The following is an 18,305-nucleotide window of genomic DNA, read 5'->3' on the forward strand; positions in this document are numbered from 1 at the left end:
CAAGGGCTTGTGAGGTTTGATGACCCTCGGTAGGTTGCTTGGTAGAGGCAACACTTTGATCGGTTTATTTAGCCTCTGTAGAGTCCTTCGGTGTCTCGGTACTTGGTGTCTCAGTTTCAACATTTGTAGTGCTAGAAGGTGCTTGAGATGTCTGTTCTTGAGTAGTACCTTCTCCTGTTGTAGACTTGCGACCTTTGGTGCCTTGCTTTGTGTCATGAGGGGTTTTGGTTGAGACAGGTTGCTTGACCGGTGGATAAGGCTGAACTTGTTCCAAGATTGATTCACTAGATACAAGTTTTGCATATGCATTGCCTTCTATCATTTCCAATTCCGGTGCCTCTGTATCCATGACATCTTCATCTATTTGAATGGTGTCAGCAGGGTCTTTCTCGGTAACATCAGGATCTTGCTCGGTGACATCAACAATTTCAACTGTAGCTTGCTCACTGACATCCTTGACTTTAAATATTTCCTGCCACTTTGCTTTTGTCTCATTTTCCACTTCAATATACAGCCCATTCATCAATTTTAAGGCTCTCTGCTTGACAAGAAACTTTGAATTGTAGGTTGTCAGATGTTCTTTAATTTCAGCTATTGACATGTCAGGAAAGAGATGAACCGGACTTCTTTCTCTGATCTGTTTCTCCAAGTTCATTGCATACTTCCACCTATTATCAATATCCAAGTAAAGTTCATTTGGAAGTGACTTTGCTAGTTCTAATGGAGCTAACCGGAACTTTAGAAGTGTGCAGATGACAGCTTCTTCAATTTGTCTCTTCTCATCATTATTCCTGGTTTCATACTTGACATATATAAATCCTCCAAATCCACCATATTCTTTCAGATTAGCATAGAAGTTTTCAACACTATGTATATTTACCTTCTTGCTTTTGACAATCTGGAATTTGCTTGCATCCTTTGATTTGGTATCACTAGACTCTTTTACCAAAATGAGTCTCCGAGTAGATTTCTTGTAGGTCTTTGTTACCTTGGGAATAGTAATACTCTTTGTTTTCTTACTCGGGGAGGCTGCAGATGCTCTTGTGTTAGGTCGCTTTGGAGGTGGAGTCGGTGAGGCCTTTGATGAATCCAGTTTCTTTCTCTTCAACACTTTTCCCTTAGGAAATTCAATGCTTAGTGTTATAGCTGCCTCTTGGGCTTTAGATTCCTCTTCGATAATGGTAATGGTGCCTTTGATAGGTGTAGAGGAAGAGTCTTCTCCGAATCTCTCTGACAATGCCTTTATCATCTTTGTTGCCATTCTTGTAGCTTTGGGTACTACAATGCTCATTTTTACCTTTTCCTTTACTTCCTCATTGGTTCCATACCTTAGCTTAGTAACATGTCTCGGTAATGAGAGAAATGCATCAATTTGCTATTGTGTGATGTCAAAATCAATCTCGCAACCCATCAGTGACAAAGATTGAGTCCTCGGTTCCACAACATTCACATAACAGTAATCGGTGTCAACTTCAAAACATATATCATTTTTGTATTTCTCCACTAGATGGGGTGGAATCCTATATCTGTTATGCATTTTCTCTTGAAATTTACTGAAGTAATCATCCATAATATCATTGAAATTATCTCCTAACTTCTTAATGAAGTCATTAATCTGATGGGTGATTGGTCGGTGTAGTTCCCAAACAACTTTACTGGCTGATGGAAATAATTTTTCAAAATAGAAAAACATGCATACCAGTAATGATCCAAACTTTAGAGTATTAGCCGAGTTTTTCTTCTTCGGCTTCCTGATGTTATTCAGATTTTCAAATAGGTTCTTCAGCAACACCTCACATAGATCAATTTTCATTCCCTTTTTCACAATTTTGTATGCTAAGTCTACTGCTGCACAGGGTACACTGTTTTCCCTTGCTGATTGGAAGAAATAGCAGCCCATTACTCTAATGGCAAATTTTAGTTCTTCATCTATGACATTATTCAGTTTCAATCCTCTGCAATCTGATTCCACTCCGGTTAAACTGATCAATTCCTTCTGTGATATCATCTTTTGGGCTCGGGCATGATCATAAATGGGGTAATCGGTAATCAGATGAATGATTTCCTTGGTAATCTTAAATGGTTGCTCTTCTAGCCACATGAAATCATCATGAACTCTGCTTAGAACAAACTTGACCCACTGGGGTTTGAACACACGGGGATAGGTTAGGGCTTCAGTTAATCCCTTGATCTTGATGTGCTCATACTTGCTGTTTAATTTACCATCGGTACACAACTCATCATAGGTGCCTTTAATTTCAACATGACCGAGTTCTTCAACATGACATTTGGTGAAGAATCTCACATCCTCGACTAACAACACTCTGTCCGGGATGAGTGAAAAAGCGGTTTTGTCATCCGGTTCAAATGCAACTTTGGGAGTCAAAGAGTATTTTAGTGAGGGCTTCTCTACATTCTTGACAACTATGGGATCTTGAATCTTGGGCGCCATTGTAGATTTTGAATAAAAGCTAACAAAGGATCCTTAGGGTTTTAGGATTTCAAACAACTGACGCTTTATACTTAGCAGATAATGGCAACTAGATAAGATTGGTAAACTAGTTTAAAAATGTGTTGAGATTGATGTAAATACCTTGAATTTGCTTTGTAGGAGGTTTGATCACCTTAGATTCACTTTTCTCTGCTCTCTCAAAAACTTGGTAAGTGTAAATGACCGTGAAAATGCTTTTAAGTACACCATATGACTTATCGGGCTCTATGCGGGTTAGGTCAAAAATATTAAATGCACTCGGTTCCTCTTTAACCGATTTACTCTCCTTTTTCCTTTTTAATCGAGTAACCAAACTTCCTCCATTCATCGACTAGACAGGTTTCCTGTATAGTGCTTCAAAAGACTTTGATATAATTTCAAACTTACTATTACATCTTAATTATGCAGATTTGAATTAACTACATGATAAAATAAGAACTGTTAAGATTTAACCTTGAGAGAATGCAGTCCCTTCATACCTTTACCGATTAATTTGGAATAGGTGCACCTAACTCAGTAGGTAAGGTGCTTTCTTCATTTGACACAGTTTCCTTCTTTTTCCAAATCATCTTTAATTTGTCTTTTATTTCTTCAGTGTCTTTTCTAGGTTGATCTCTGCAATCTCCAGCTAAGTGTCTAACTTTGTGACAATGAAAACATGCCATACCAGGATTTCTCCATGATTTTTGATTGTTCATCCCAAACCTTATAAAACAGTTGGCACTTATATGTCCATATCTCCCACAACATTCACACCATATCCTTGTATTGTAATCCCATGGTACTGCAGAATACTGTCGGTAAGAACTTGTGTGTGTTCGGTAACCTCTAGCATTTGCTCGGTGTGCATACCACACATAGTTCTTTTGCTTAAACCAACACTTCTCGGTACTATGTCCATATCTATTGCAGTTTTTACAAAACCCTTTGAATTTTGCCTTTTGATAATTGTTAACAGACTTTGTCCTACATTGAGTAGATGTGTGACCAGATTTATTGCAGTTGTAACAATAACCATTGGACTTAGTGACATTCGGTTGCTTACCTTTTCTGATTTGGCATATGTTAGCAGTGTGACCTTGATTTCCACAGTAGTTGCAAATAGGCTTCTTTCTTTTGATGTTCTTCTTGATTCTAGCTTGCTTTGATGATTCTCCTCTCTCGGTAGTATGAATTCCCTTCTCGGTAGAGTCTTTTCCTTTGTAACCGAGTCCTGCATCTTTGTTGGGTCTTCTTGTATTCAGTTGCTCATCCAACATCTTTGATGCTTCATAACTCTTCTTGAGTGTTTCTTTGGATTTATTCTCTGATTCAAGTTCATTGATCAACCTTGATACTTCAAGTTTCAATGCTTGATTCTCATCATCCTTCAAAATTGCTTCATGATGTGCATAACCTAGTTGATTTGACAGATTTTGTTGAATTCCAGTCAACCTTGTGATTTCATCATTCTTATCAGATACTAAGACTTCAAGTTGTTGTTTCTCTCTTTCTAGATCTCTTACTTTATCCTCGGTTGTCCTCAATGCATCAAGATTTTCAGTCATCTGTGTGCTGAAATGTTCATGTTCTCTTTTCATTGCTTTGAGTTGATCAACCAGTGCTTTGTTCTTTTCTTTCAATACTTCAATCATTTCTTCAGTTTCTTCAGATATACTGTTCTCAGATGATGTCTCAATTTGTTCCACTAACTCTTGAGAGTCCTGCAAATCATCAGATAATCTTCTTCTTACTTTCAGAGATTTTTGCATTTGTCTTTGTATGTCTGCAATCACTTGATTAGCATGATCCAGTTCTTCTTGTAGATATACAATCCTCTGAGATTGTTTATAGCCTTCCATTGATAAGATCTTTCTCTTTAGGCAATTAAACCCTTTTCCAAGATTTGAGCTTTGATACCAATTGTTAGGCCCAATATGGAAAGCTAATGTACTAAGAGGGGATGGGTGAATTAGTACTCCGAAACTTTTCTTCAACAATAACTTTACTGTTATGCATAAACCGAATAGTGCAGTAACATAATATAAAGCTAAAACAAATAGATAACAATCATACATGATTCACTCCATAACACATATATTTTGGTTACACAGAAACTCTTGGTTAGAGAGAAAAACTGCAGTGGGGATGGCACCCACAACTTCACTACTGCAATAATAAAGAGTGCTCGGTTAGAGCTACATGTTTAGCTATTTCTGATAGCTTACCTTGTTAGGAGTAACAAGATCTGTTAGATCTACCTTGCTAAAGGATTTTACAACACTTCATCTAAATGCTGCACCTGGTTAGAGGCTTTACAATTTATAGATTTGATTAGAGTCTTTTACCCTGTTAAAGGTTTCTCTTACAACTTCAAAATATTACAATAAAATCATTACAAATATCTGCAACTTTACATCTGGAATGTTATAGCAGATTCTACGCGCTTAGAATAAGTTACCTTGCTTATAGCGTACCTTGGTAACCCATATAGTAACTTGGTAAACCCTTTTGTTTACTCTGTTCTTTGACTATTCTCTGAAAACCTTCTCGATGACCTCTGTGTCTCTGTAATGGTCTTCTTACACTCATGCATACACCTCTTTAATTCTTAACTCATGCTGTATAAATAGATGTCTTATGACGGTGATCCATTCATTGCTTCGATCTTACAAACATGATTTATCGAATGAATAACCATGCAAATTATTTCATTGGTTAGATGACCTCAAAATCATACACAATCTTTAAGTGCAATTTCCAATGTGATAACGGTTAGATGTGCCTCGATCTTGTAACACATTTTCATATGTATGTCCAGGTTCAATGAATCTGGTAACACATTTAACTCGGTGTATATCAACTCGGTGTGTCATCTTTGCTGCTTGGTAGACATGTAATGATACTCGGTAGACAGCTTGGTGTATACTACGTTTTGAGACTACTTTCTTCTTTAACCGACTAGACTGTTCATACCGACTGAATATCTCGGTAGAGATAATCGACTAGAGTATATAGAATAACTTTGACATGAAACTAATGGCAATCTGATAAGTAGTAACAAGATCATCATGTCATATAGGTCTACACATTGGGGGCAACACTGAAAAAATCCTAAAAATCATATTAAGTCTTGAAAAAATCCAAAAATCATATAAAGTCCTAAAAAAATCCAAAAACATTGAAAAATCTAAAAATCCAAAAACATTGAAAGAGTGTGAAAATACCAAAAACATTCAAATACGATCCTAAAAAAAATCAATAAAAAACATTCAAATATGGGAAAACATAAAAACCAAAAACATCTTCAAATACGATCTTGAAAAATAATAAAAACATCCATATAATGTCCTGTAAAAATCAGCCAAAAACATTCAAATATCAATCCACATAATCCAAAAACATAAAAAAAGCTCTTGGAAAAGAACTAAAAATTGAAAATTAATCAGTCAAAAAACTTGCAATAAAATGTCTTGTGAGAAACAAATACCCTAGCAGATATCCAGAAAATGCTTCGCACGAAGTTAACAAAGGATACAACTATCTAGTCAAACATCTGCAATCAACTAATCAAACTGTCTTATCAATAGTATCATATCCATATCAAATTGATCATTATCTTGTCTTAAACAGAAGAGGATACACTCGAAATCAGACAGGTTAGTCTTAAACGGGGTCCGCAACTTTCTGAGATCAGACATTATCAACCATCACATTAAGCAATTGAGAATGAAGGCACAAGGCCAGTATACCTGCTGAATTTTATCCGGGTCAGTCTTTATCTTTTATCATTTGGTGACAGATTATGTTCCTATGCTACTCAAGGATGTCCACAAGTGACTAGAGGAGCCATGATGGGCATTATCTTTTTCTTTGTTTGCTTCTTGTCTGCTACGTGTTTATTTGTTCAATGAGATATCTTTACATCTTGGTTCCTTATACCCTGATGTGCTAAGCTCCATTGTTCAATAATAAGGCTCAGTGATGAATGTATATTGCGCAATAAATACTGACACAGGTTCGTGAATTAATCATTCTCATTTTATCTCATTTTCTTATTGCTAGTTTGTTGATTCTTTTCTCATCATCTCTTTCTAAATCATTTTCTATAATCTAGCATTATTCTATTTCATTCTAAGGTTCATTCTCTCATATTCTATCTCAATATCATCTTCACATCACCTATCTCTATCTCTATATTCTTCTATCTTTCATCTCACATTCTTCTTCTTTTTTCGAGAGATCATTCATATCTTTAATGCATAAACACTCTCTTGAGGGGGCATTGCACCCTAAGCATCACTAGGGCATCTCAAAGAGGGGCAAATGTAGACACCTAAAAATGTCTCATTGATCATGTGCTAATTATTCATCTAATTAATTAAATAATTCTTTAATTATTTAAATAAGTTAATTAATCTTACTCTTCTAATTTCATATTTCCTCATTATCTTACTAATTATTCTATTTCCTATTCTTTCATTATTTAATCATTTTAACCATTTTCTAAATATTAATTAAATATTTATTATTTAATTAATTGTGTTTTTTAATCCTCAATTTAAATAATCTTTATTATTTAAATAAATTAATTTTCAATTGCTATCTCTAATCATCCAATCATTTAAATATTAATTAATTACTTATTATTTAATTAATTGTGATTTAATCCTTTAATTTAATAATCTTTATTATTTAATTAAAATTCAATTTCTAAACAATTAAATAGTTTCTTTAAATTATTTAATTAACTAATTAATTCTTCCATTTCTAAATAATTAAATAGTTTCTTTAAATTATTTAATTAACTAATTATTTCTTTTAATTTTATCAATTCTTCTAATTCTAATTCTAACTCCAATTCTTTCAATCTCTTCTAAATTTCAATTACATGTGCATGATTTCAAAAATCAAATTGAAAATCAAAGTCAAGTTCTAAATATATTCAAATACTAAATTGAATTATTTGAATAAATCTCATGCAAAGATTAAATTGAAAAACTAAGTTAAAGTGCAAGCACATGCTAAATTAATTAATTCAATCAATTAATTAATTAAATCATTATCTCTCCAATCTCTATTTCTATCTTTTAGTTAGCTTTTTCCTAAATAAAGTTTTCTTTGTCATCCTCTTTATTTCTTCCAATCATTCTTTTTCTTCCCTCAGTTAGCTTTTTCTCAATTAACTCAATTAATCTATTCAATCTATTATGTTCCATCTCCAAATCAACAGTTCAACTATCAATCAACATGTAAGCTCACCCGAGTTCCACCTCTTGATCAATCTCTTCCACCTTTCAATCAATCATCTTAAAAAATCTATAAATTGAGTATTCAATCTCCATTTTCAACAATCACGAACTTTGAATTGTTGTGTCATTTGCAGGTTGCTAGCGCAATATCTGAGAGCCATCATACCGTAGAGAAAAGAAGAGCAATGGAAGTTATACGCAGTCAGGGAGTAGGGAGTTTTGATTGATTTGATTCATAATTCCTATTTCTTGTTATTGTGTTATTTCATTGTATGTTTGTTAGAATTCTTTGATTAGATAGGGGTTCATGATTTCCCTTTGCTTCTAATTGATACATTTGAATAAGATGAATTCTTTTACATGCGACAACAACCTTTCTAGGACTAACTATTCTACCTCTCCACTCGAGATGAGTACAAAGCCTAAGACTATCAAGTACCCCATTGATAACATAGGATGGGCTAGAAAGGCTTCTTGACACTCTTGTCCAACTCTTTGCTTAAGAATGCACATGCGGGTCATGGATGATAGCACGACATGTTGGCGTCCTGTACAGACATAGTGCAAAGTTCCATATAAAGAGATTAGAGTGAAGGGTATGTGATAGTTTTAATCTTACATAAATGTGTAATAGAAGATGAAAATGACTACAAATGCTAAATAAAAGAGTGAAGTAGGGAAAGAAACAAGCTCACAAAGGATTGATGATTGAAGCCTCTAGCAAAGTAACTCTTTTCCAACAAAACCTGCACACAAAATAGAAAGGAAAAATGTTGGGCTTGTGTTTAGAGGTCTACCACAGTCAGACCCGTGTTTTGGTGTTTCCACCTCCACAAACAACCAGATAGATAGAATTGGATAAGTCAATAATGAAATGGAAAGTCAATATGATAACAAGTATGCTAATACAGATAACAAAGGAAACAAAGATAAATCCCCTTCCACATTGAAAGCAAGCAATTTTCCAAATGAATTATAAAGTCCTCCTGAAAGCATGCCAATGGTATTCAAAATGTGAGAGAGAAAAATAATGTTGAGAGTGATAGAGATATCACTAGAGAGATTTAATGGAGTGAGTAGAAAGCTTAGTTAGAGATTGTAGAGAGAATAGCTTGCAGGAATGAGTTCCCAAACCCTCAAAATGAAGCATCAAAGGCCAAATATACATGTCGAGAACAAAACCAATGTCAATGGTCATGGGAGGAGGCATTAAAATCTCTACTAATCGTAGGTGTAAAACTCAAATGACCACTTGCAAACTGTAGATTTGTGGGATGCTAGCACAACATGTGGACATATCTATGGTGCATGAGCGTCCATGAGTCATACAATCAAAGGGGTTGGGGAAAAGGACAAAAAGATGAAAAAGGTCTACTTTTAGCATAAAGCAAAGCGCTTCTATAGCATGGAATTGCATGGGGTGCAATCTACGATGTTACAATTTTTTGTAATTCTATGCTTAGAACCAATACTTTAATATTACAAAGAATTGTTCCAAACACTATGAAGTTTTGTTGAAAAAACGTGTAGTTTGAATTATGGTTGCTAGCAATATTTTCTCTCAAATTTGTATCAGATTGTTGTAGAGTTTGTTGCAAATGTATTTCTATTCAAAATCAAATTTTGACAACCAAATATGTGTTTCTATGAATTCTCAATTTGAATATATGTATTCATATATTAGTTTATATTTAAATTTGGGCATTCTGTGAGTGGTTATTTGGGGAATTTACTTGACAATGTTTGTTATATTTTCAAATGTTAATGAATCTTGTTAGAGGGAGTTATGAATGTTTAGAGGTGATATAAAATATTAGTTAGGGAAATTACACTACATATTTCAATGCACATTATTCTTTTGTGAGAGATATGGTCAAATATTGTAGGATGAAGCTTGTTAAGATATACACTGATGAATATTGTAGATTCATTAACTAAGCCCATGAGCACAAAAATAAGTTTAGATATTGTTTCAATTTCACAGGCCTCCCAACCCCTAGTAGTTGAGTTCATGACAACATGATTCCCTTGGCTCTTGCAAGACATTTGATAAATGATAGAATATTTGGAAATAAGATGTCTCAACCTTGCAAATTTAGTATTAGACAATTTATTTAATATTTAGTAATTTCTTATAATTGTTAACATAATTTATAATACATATGATTAAATAATTAAGCTCCATGAAAAAAACAACATGAGAATTTGACCTAACAATATTTCCACATGTCGATGCCATGAAAATTGATTTATTAGTTGTCAAAAGGTGTGCTCTTAGTAGTACATTATGGAATGATATTTTTAAGGATGTTATGACAAATTTATGACAATTATAAGGCCTAAACACATGATAGATCAAGTCAGATGTAAGGATTTTGTTGGAATGATTACTTATGACAAAGTAGGAGTGGCATACTATTGTTGGCTATTCTACATGTGTGAGGGGTACTGAAATTTGTGCCTCTACTTTTAGGAGCTATTTTTGGGTCTATACAACCATTTTTAGCACTTAGTTTTTGCCCATGGTATTGCCTCTTAGTTTATATATGTTGAGGTTATGGAATAGTATTTTATTATGTTGAGTTTGTAGGTACATATATGCTATTGGAATGCTACCAAAATTATTGTTGAAGATTGCTAAGATCATACTCCTACGAAGACTTGCATTGCAAGTGTGTTGTTATTTTTTATTAGATTTGTAATACATTGTGCATGTTTTGAAGTAGGTTTCTCTCCTAAAATGTTTTTCCCTTTGTAAATCTTTATGTTATGGTTTTCTTATTATTTTAGAATTATATGTGTTTCTTTGCTTACTACAATAAAAAATATCATATTTGAAGTTATTTATATAGTATTCTACTTAAGTCTAGTGTAGGAAGCATATTTCACACACTTTGCTTCCTTACAAAAAGGAAGATTAACATTCAACTAATAAACACCTAGATCAAATTGACAATTCTATGTGGTTGTAATATTTTCCATGTGTGACAAGTTGTTGCGAATTCATGATCATAGAGGAATATATGTGGAGACTTATTGAGCTATTAAAATGCTTATTGAACACCACATGGAAATTTTCGACCATTATATATTATTTGAGTATGAAGTTTGTTATTTTTTCCTGTTAGAGTTATCTTTTATTAGCTAATAATTATTTATTTAATTATTAGTCTATTATACTATATCCTTAAGCTAAACTTAGGAATCTTGTAATTATTTAGGGTTTTCTCCTTTAGGGTTTCGAGTATCCTTTTATAAGGATTCTCTCTTTGTATTTTCATAACTACTATATTTATTGAATTGCATTCTTGTTGCACAATCAATATGACTCCTCTTTTCTAGATCTCTGAATTTTGGCCTCCATAGCTTTTTTGCTTCTCTCCTTCTGCGATAGGTTTGCATGCAGGTGATCTTTGGGATATGTAGAGTTTATTTTTCGTCAACTCCAATATGGTGTCAGAGCTTCAGATCTACATGCCCCTGTTCTCTTCATGAGAGATTTTGGGCCTTGTTCTTCATATCTGTGTATTCGAGGGTTTGTGCAGTTTCTGTTTTCCATTTTTGGGGGTAGCTGATTTTTTGGTACATTTTGGTGTCAAAAGGACCTCAAGATTGGATTCAAGAGGCCATTTCCATGAATTTTGATATAAAATTTGATATATTTTGGTGACAAGTGTTCTGAAGGCAAAACAAAATTTAGGCCCAGGTTCTACAACCTTGGGTACGTAGATCAAATTTTTCTTTTTGGCAGTTTTACGGCTTGCCTAGGCCGAACTGGACATGAGAGTCACCGATGGTCTATAACCCATCAGGGCCAGCCTAGTGGTTTACCCGACGGTCTTAACACCGCCAGCTCCCATGGCAATCACAGTAACTCGCTGATTACTATGGCAGTCACAGCCGCCACTGCCCTTGGGAGCCGCCTGTCAGAGATGCCTGTTGTCCGCTGCCTGCTCTACCCTACCCCCGCCCAGCCGATTGACCCCGCCACCGCTTGCTTCGCCGACCGGAACCTGCTGGCTGCAGTTTGCAACCAGCGGTCTTTAAACCGTCGGTTTCCCGACCCCACCACCATCTTTGCCCGGTTATCGCCCAACCGCACCCAGACTCTACCTCCCTGCCACCAGCATGGGGGCTTTTTTCTTGAAGGGTTTTTTGATAGGCTGTTGGTTTTTTTTGTCTTAACTTTGGCAAACGGATTCATTTTTTGCAAAACCTTATATCGTCAGAAAGCTCTTTCCAATCTCTATCTAGATCTGGAGATTTGAATTTTTTTCTTTTTCTTTTTTGATGGTGTTTTTTGCTGTGAAATCCAAAGGTTCATTTTTGCACTCCAGGATACATAAGTTGAGCATCCAAACTCCATTTTTTGAAAACTTTATATCATTGGAAAGCTTGTTCTATGCAATTTTCAGTCATACGAGTTTTCTTTCCATATTTTGCTCCAAGTACATTTTATTCAATTTTTTGCTTTTCAGCACTCTGGTGAACATCTTGGATGTTTTAGGTTCTAGGATCTCTTTCTTTGAGTAGGATGTCTCGTCTTTGGTTGTTCTTTCTGTATGTCCAACCTTATGTCTCTTTTGATAATTGTAGCATTTTATTTATGCAAACACACTGAGATAAAGTTCCACCATGCAGTGTATACTTAGGATCTTGCACATCTTGTGCCTTATTGTATATGCACTACATTATAAAGTGTCATGGAGGGGTTGATGTTTTCCTTTGTTTTCCATCTACCTTTGTCATGTGAGTGTTCCTTCCAAGGCATTGGCCTCATGATGTGTGTCAAGTGTGTGTTCCTTCCATGACACTATGTACTTTCTCTGCACCTTCGTTGTTCCTGGTTCTTCATCATGCAGTTCTTGTTGGTCGTTCTTTTTAGTGTACCTGTCCCTCTCCCTTTTCAACATTATTGATGAATACTAAGAGGGGGGGGGTGAATTAGTATACCAAAAAATACTGAACTTAAACACTTAAACAATTTAGCAATCAACCGATATAACATATTTACTAGCAAACCAGTTAAGATAAATGCAAACCAAACATCAAATAAGGCATTCACCCACACAAGCACAATCACCATAACACAAGATGTTTTGACATGGAAACTCAAATGGGAAAAACCACGGTGAGCAAAAACTCACAAGTAACTATCTGTAGAATAGAAACCAGATTGGTTAAGGTTAGACCGGTTAAGGTCATACAAAGTTCTTCACCAGAATAAATCCTGTTAGGAATCTAGATCTTTGTTAGGAGATAAGTCCGATTAAAGACTACCTTGTGAGAGGATTTCAGATTCATAGTTGTGAACCACCTTGTTAGAGGATTTACAAAGGCTTTTCTGGGCCTACCCGGTTAAGGGATTCAGATTCGTCGAAGATGTGAGTAATCAATAAGTGAGTGATCTAGATACTAGCACAGTATGCTTGGTTAGATCCTTGATAGCTCATTGTTAATGCATTTCAGCATTACTTCAGTCTTCAATATCTCCCCACTCTATTTCTTCACACATACCCAATCTTCTCTTCTATGATCGCACATACAAAAGCCTCATCAACCACCTAAAACCCTAATTGTTTAAAACCCTAGACATGATGTCCTTATAAAGGAATCTGATTTTATGTCAGTCCAATAGGATTACATTGCAAGTTCCTAGGTTCAGTGCATCTGGACACATTTGGTAACACGACACAAAATCACCGCCAAAGTGTCGGTGGATGATAACTCATCACAAAAATACCGGTTGGTAACTCTCACAGAGTAATACCGGTTCATACATTTAACCAATTACTGGTTCATACATTTTACCAATTATCGGTTTGTCAAAATGAAGACTGGGAAAAATGATAACTGTCGCTTTATTCCTTCATTCCGCTTGAGATCCTCGAACCGCTTGAGGTTTCCATACCGCTTCAGATCTTCATACCTCTTGAGATCGGTAAACACTTTCTGCAAAACACCGATAGTCTAAAGACTATAATACATAATATCAGTTGGAACAAATACCGGTTAAGCATAACTCATACATACAAAAAGTGATCTCAAAACAAGTGTGTGTCCATCAATGACAATCACAACATCATCAAAATGCCAACAATCTCCCCCTTTGGCATTGATGGCAACACTTAGGAAAATTTTGACCTCTAAGTGTTTTACAACAAAAAATATGCCATAATCAAAATTACTCCCCCTAAGCATATACACTATCCCTTTTATAGAAATTTCAATGTATACTACTCCCTTAAAGAGATAAACATGAAAGTATACATAACATTCATCAAAATTTTAGATACTACTCCCCCTTTGCCAACAATGACAAAATACTGTAGAATAACCCCTGTTTCTCATTATCATTAAAAATAATGAATGTTCATGACAATAATGAGTGAAACTTATCAAAAACCGATTTAAAATCCTGTATAAAGTCTTCATGGCTAAAGACCATGACTCAATTAATGAGGTAGCAACCTCACTTTCCATCTGCATTTGAGATACCTGTTCTTCCATGGCATCAAGTGTACTCATCTCTTGAGTGACCGTTAAAGGTTCTAGATTGAGAAAGAACTTCTAAAGTATTTGCAGTCTGGGTAATAAAACCAGTTAAAGTTCCTACAAATCTCTGGTCTAGTTGCTAATCTCCAACTCTATCCTGACAGACTAGAGCTGAAACTGGTGAACAATTTGCCCATATGTAGTAAAAGAATCATAGGGCGTCTTAAAGGTGCTTATGGATGCCTGCAAATCAAATTGCAGTTTTTCCTTCTGTGCAAGCACATCATCACAAAATAGATGGGGTTGGCTGATTTTGCTTAACAGTAGCTTGCCCTCATCCATAGAATCTCTTATGTTCTTTTCCTGTTTCAGAAGTTCAGACCGGAGCTCGTTCAGTTTCTTCACTAAGGTAGTGTTTAGTGCCTTTTGATGCTTCTTCTGTGCATTAGCTTCAACAACCTCTTCTAGGCATTGTACTTGGTCCCCCACAACTATACATAGAAGTTTTAGTTGGGCCAAAGAGGAATCGGTACTGGGGAGGTTAGTATCGGGAATCAAACTGGTAAGAGTGTCCATCGCAGTTTGAATAACATCTTGCTCCTTTTTCTTCCTTAATGCTTCCAGTCGCTCTTGTGCAAGCTAAATGCTTTGGAGCAGCTCTGATTTGTTTGTAGATTGGAGGTCAATAGGACTAGTGATGTTAGCCGGTTTGGCTTGACCACTGGTAGCCTTTGGGGTCTCCACTTTTGTGCTCTTTGCCACTTCCTTCTTCTCTTCGACTCTTTTCTTTTCCTCTTCTACCTTCTTTTGCTCCTCTTCTTCTTTCTTTTTCTTTTCTTCTTCCTTCTTCTTTTCTTCATTTAATTTCCTCTTCTCCTCTTCTCCTCTTCTTTCCTTTTCTCCTCTTCTTTCCTTTTCTCCTCTTCTTATTGTTTCCTCTTCTCTTCTTCTTGTTTCCTCTTTTCTTCCTCTTTCCTTTTCTCATTTTCTTTTCTCTTTTCTTCTTTTTCCGCTTTATCTTTGTCAGCCTTTTCTTTGTCTAGCTTCTGCTTTTCTACTTTTCTGCTTTTTCTTTATCCTTCTTTTCCTTGTCTGCCTTTTCTTTATCAACCTTTTCCTTTGCTGCATCTGGAGTGACATCTTCACCATTCAAAGAATCAACATCAATAGTGTCCATCTGTTCAGTAAGCGGTTCTCCTTCACTGTCATATACCTCATCTAGTTTTCCAGTTTCCGGTTCTTGTTCAGCCTTCTTGTTGGCTTCAGACACTTGGTGCAACTAGACAGAAGCTTTGGCATGTAGATGCATATCCTTCTCTACTTTAGAGGTTTTGCCTTCAAGCAGCCCGAGTCTTCTTCTTCTCATGAAGAAGAGCCCTTTGTTTTTATCCATGATTTCATAGAGCTCAAAATTTGACACATCAGGGAAATATTGTGCAAAGATTTCCTCTTATTTCGTGTTCTTTTTCAATGGCAATGCACCATTTGTTATCTAAAGAATTGTATAAAGAATCCGGTGTGATAGATATTGAATGACTTCCTGTTCAACTTCCTCTTTTTCATTATCATTAAAATCATCAAAGTGATCTATTAAATCACTTAGCACTTTTCTCCTAACATTCTTGATATTCCTTTGACAATGTGTCAATGGTTTGTAAGAGGAAATGTTTATATTTATTGGTGCTGACGATGCTGGTTCATTGCTGGCTGTCTTTGCCTTCTTCCTGGTTTTCCTAGTCTTCTTAGGCTACACTTCAGGTTCTGTATCCTCAGAATCTGGTGAGTTTCTCTTGGTCTTCCGCTTCCTTTCAAAAACCTTGGCGGGTGCAACTTCCGGTTTCTTCTTGGCAGGTGACCACTTGGTCACTTTAGGACTTGCTGAGGTAACCCATGTCGATACCGATGGCACTACCTTTCCCTTCTTCACTGAAGGTTCTTCAACTAGTTTTATCCTTTCCAAGTAGGTTCCAGTTCTCTTCTTCTTCGGATCAAGAGGCGAGGCAAGTGGGGTAGAGGCATACCCATCTAGCATGTCATACATCACCTCATATCCCATGGGTTCAACTTTTTCCTTTTTGGGCTCCACCGTCTCCATTATGCACTCATCTAATCTGATGGTAAAGCAAATGTCCTCTTTATACTTCTTAACAATATCGTCAGATATCCTCATCCGCTGGCTCATCTTCCGCTTGAATTCATCAAAATATTTATTGAAGACTTCAGGATATCCGGTTCCCACCGCTTGAAGACTTTCTCTGATTTGTTTGGTAACCGGTTGGTTAGAAGACCATTGAATATCACCGACTCCCAGAAAATGGCCTTGAAAGTAGAAAAATAGACCTACCAAAAGTTGTCCAAATTTGAATCTTAGGGCACTGTCCTGTTTGATAGATGTTAGGTTTATTAGAAGTTGTTTCTACATACAGGTGCATAGATCAAATGATGCATCTTCCATGATCATTCTGTAGGTGGCATTCACCACAGCAGTAGAGACATAGTTTATTTTGCTAGCATAGAATGTCCGGTATCCGATCACCATGCAAGAATACTTGACCAAATCATCCTTGATGGTGTTGACAGTCATTCCCCATTGGTCGCTCATAGAACCAATGAGCTTAGTCATTTCAGTCTTGATGAGTTTTCTGAGGGCTGGCACCTCACCAGTGTTGTAGAAACCGGAGATGACATGAATGGCTTCAGGTGTAATATCATGTGTCCTCTTAAGATACATCTTGTCACCATGCACTCTACTCAGAATGATGCAGATGTGATCTTCTATAAATTCTTCAAGAAAGTACACCGCATTGTGAAGTTTCTTCCTCTCCAGGATGCTGTATTCTGGTTTGATCTTTTTGTCATCCCTGTAGAACGAACCTAGCTGGGAATGGATCACTAGAGATCCTAGGTCTTCCAATTTACAATTAATGTACCCTGAAATATCACCATCCACTATAACTCCAACGGGTATCTCGGATAGGGCATTGTATTTCATCTTCCGTTGGATAAAATCCGTTGAATCAACAGGTGCACTAGAACTGGAGTGCGATGCAGAAGCCATGATTAACTGATAAACAATAATTTTGATAAATACCTTCAAAATTTCAAAATTTAGAGTTTGTCAATGCAATGCACACTTCACCACTTCGATTGTTTGAATACTGCTTTGTGTTCTTCAATTGATTGATTGCCACTATCTCCGGATTCTATTGCAAAGTTTTGAAATCTCTATGAGTCGCAAGTCGAATCACCTTTTGTCTCTCTGCTCTTGAAAAATTCTTTGCTCGTAAATTGATAAGTGAAAATGACTTGAAAATCCCATTTAAATGAATTCTTCACCTACCATAATAAATGCATCACCGTTAGGGCATAAACCCTAGTTTTGCCTTTTACCATTTCCGGTCTTTTGTCGATTGATAGGTAACACATACCGGTTAAGGTCTTTTACCGGTGTAAACCAGGGGTTCAAAACATTCACTGATTTGTTCCCCCTAAGCTTTTCTGAAGCTTAGTTTGCCGGTTCAGCGACTTCCACACTAGGTGCAGAAACCGATTCTTCTTGTGACACTTCTTCAGGTTTCTTCTTCCATGTTTTCTTCATATCCGCTTGAATAGTTTCAACATCAATCTTTCCTTCCGGAGTGACCAGTATATCATCTGATATGTTCTTTCTCATCCTGTAGATTCTAGTTGTGTGACTCGGTTTGTTGCAGTGATAGCATACCATTCCATGTGCTCTCCATGGTCCATTATTCACATTTTCATTCTTCCTTCTACATGTTGTAGCAGTGTGACTACTACCATGATAGATCATACAAGATGCTCTCCAACCGGTTGCAGTTTGATAGCCACCACCACTTGACTGATGATTATAGACATTATACCGGTTTGAATTCCGGTTCACAGAGGATTCAGGAAAAACTCCTTGACTCCTTTGAGGATATCTTCCAGTGTTGTGCACAACAGACCTGCATTCAAATTCTCTATGCCCAAACTTGTTGCATGCATAACAGTTTCCATTGAATCTATTAGATCTAGGCTTATTGTTTAGAAAATAAGGAAAATTGTTGTAAGCCTTATTTCTACATACA

Source organism: Cryptomeria japonica, chromosome 3, assembly GCF_030272615.1.
Source record: "Cryptomeria japonica chromosome 3, Sugi_1.0, whole genome shotgun sequence".
Lineage (NCBI taxonomy): Eukaryota > Viridiplantae > Streptophyta > Pinopsida > Cupressales > Cupressaceae > Cryptomeria > Cryptomeria japonica.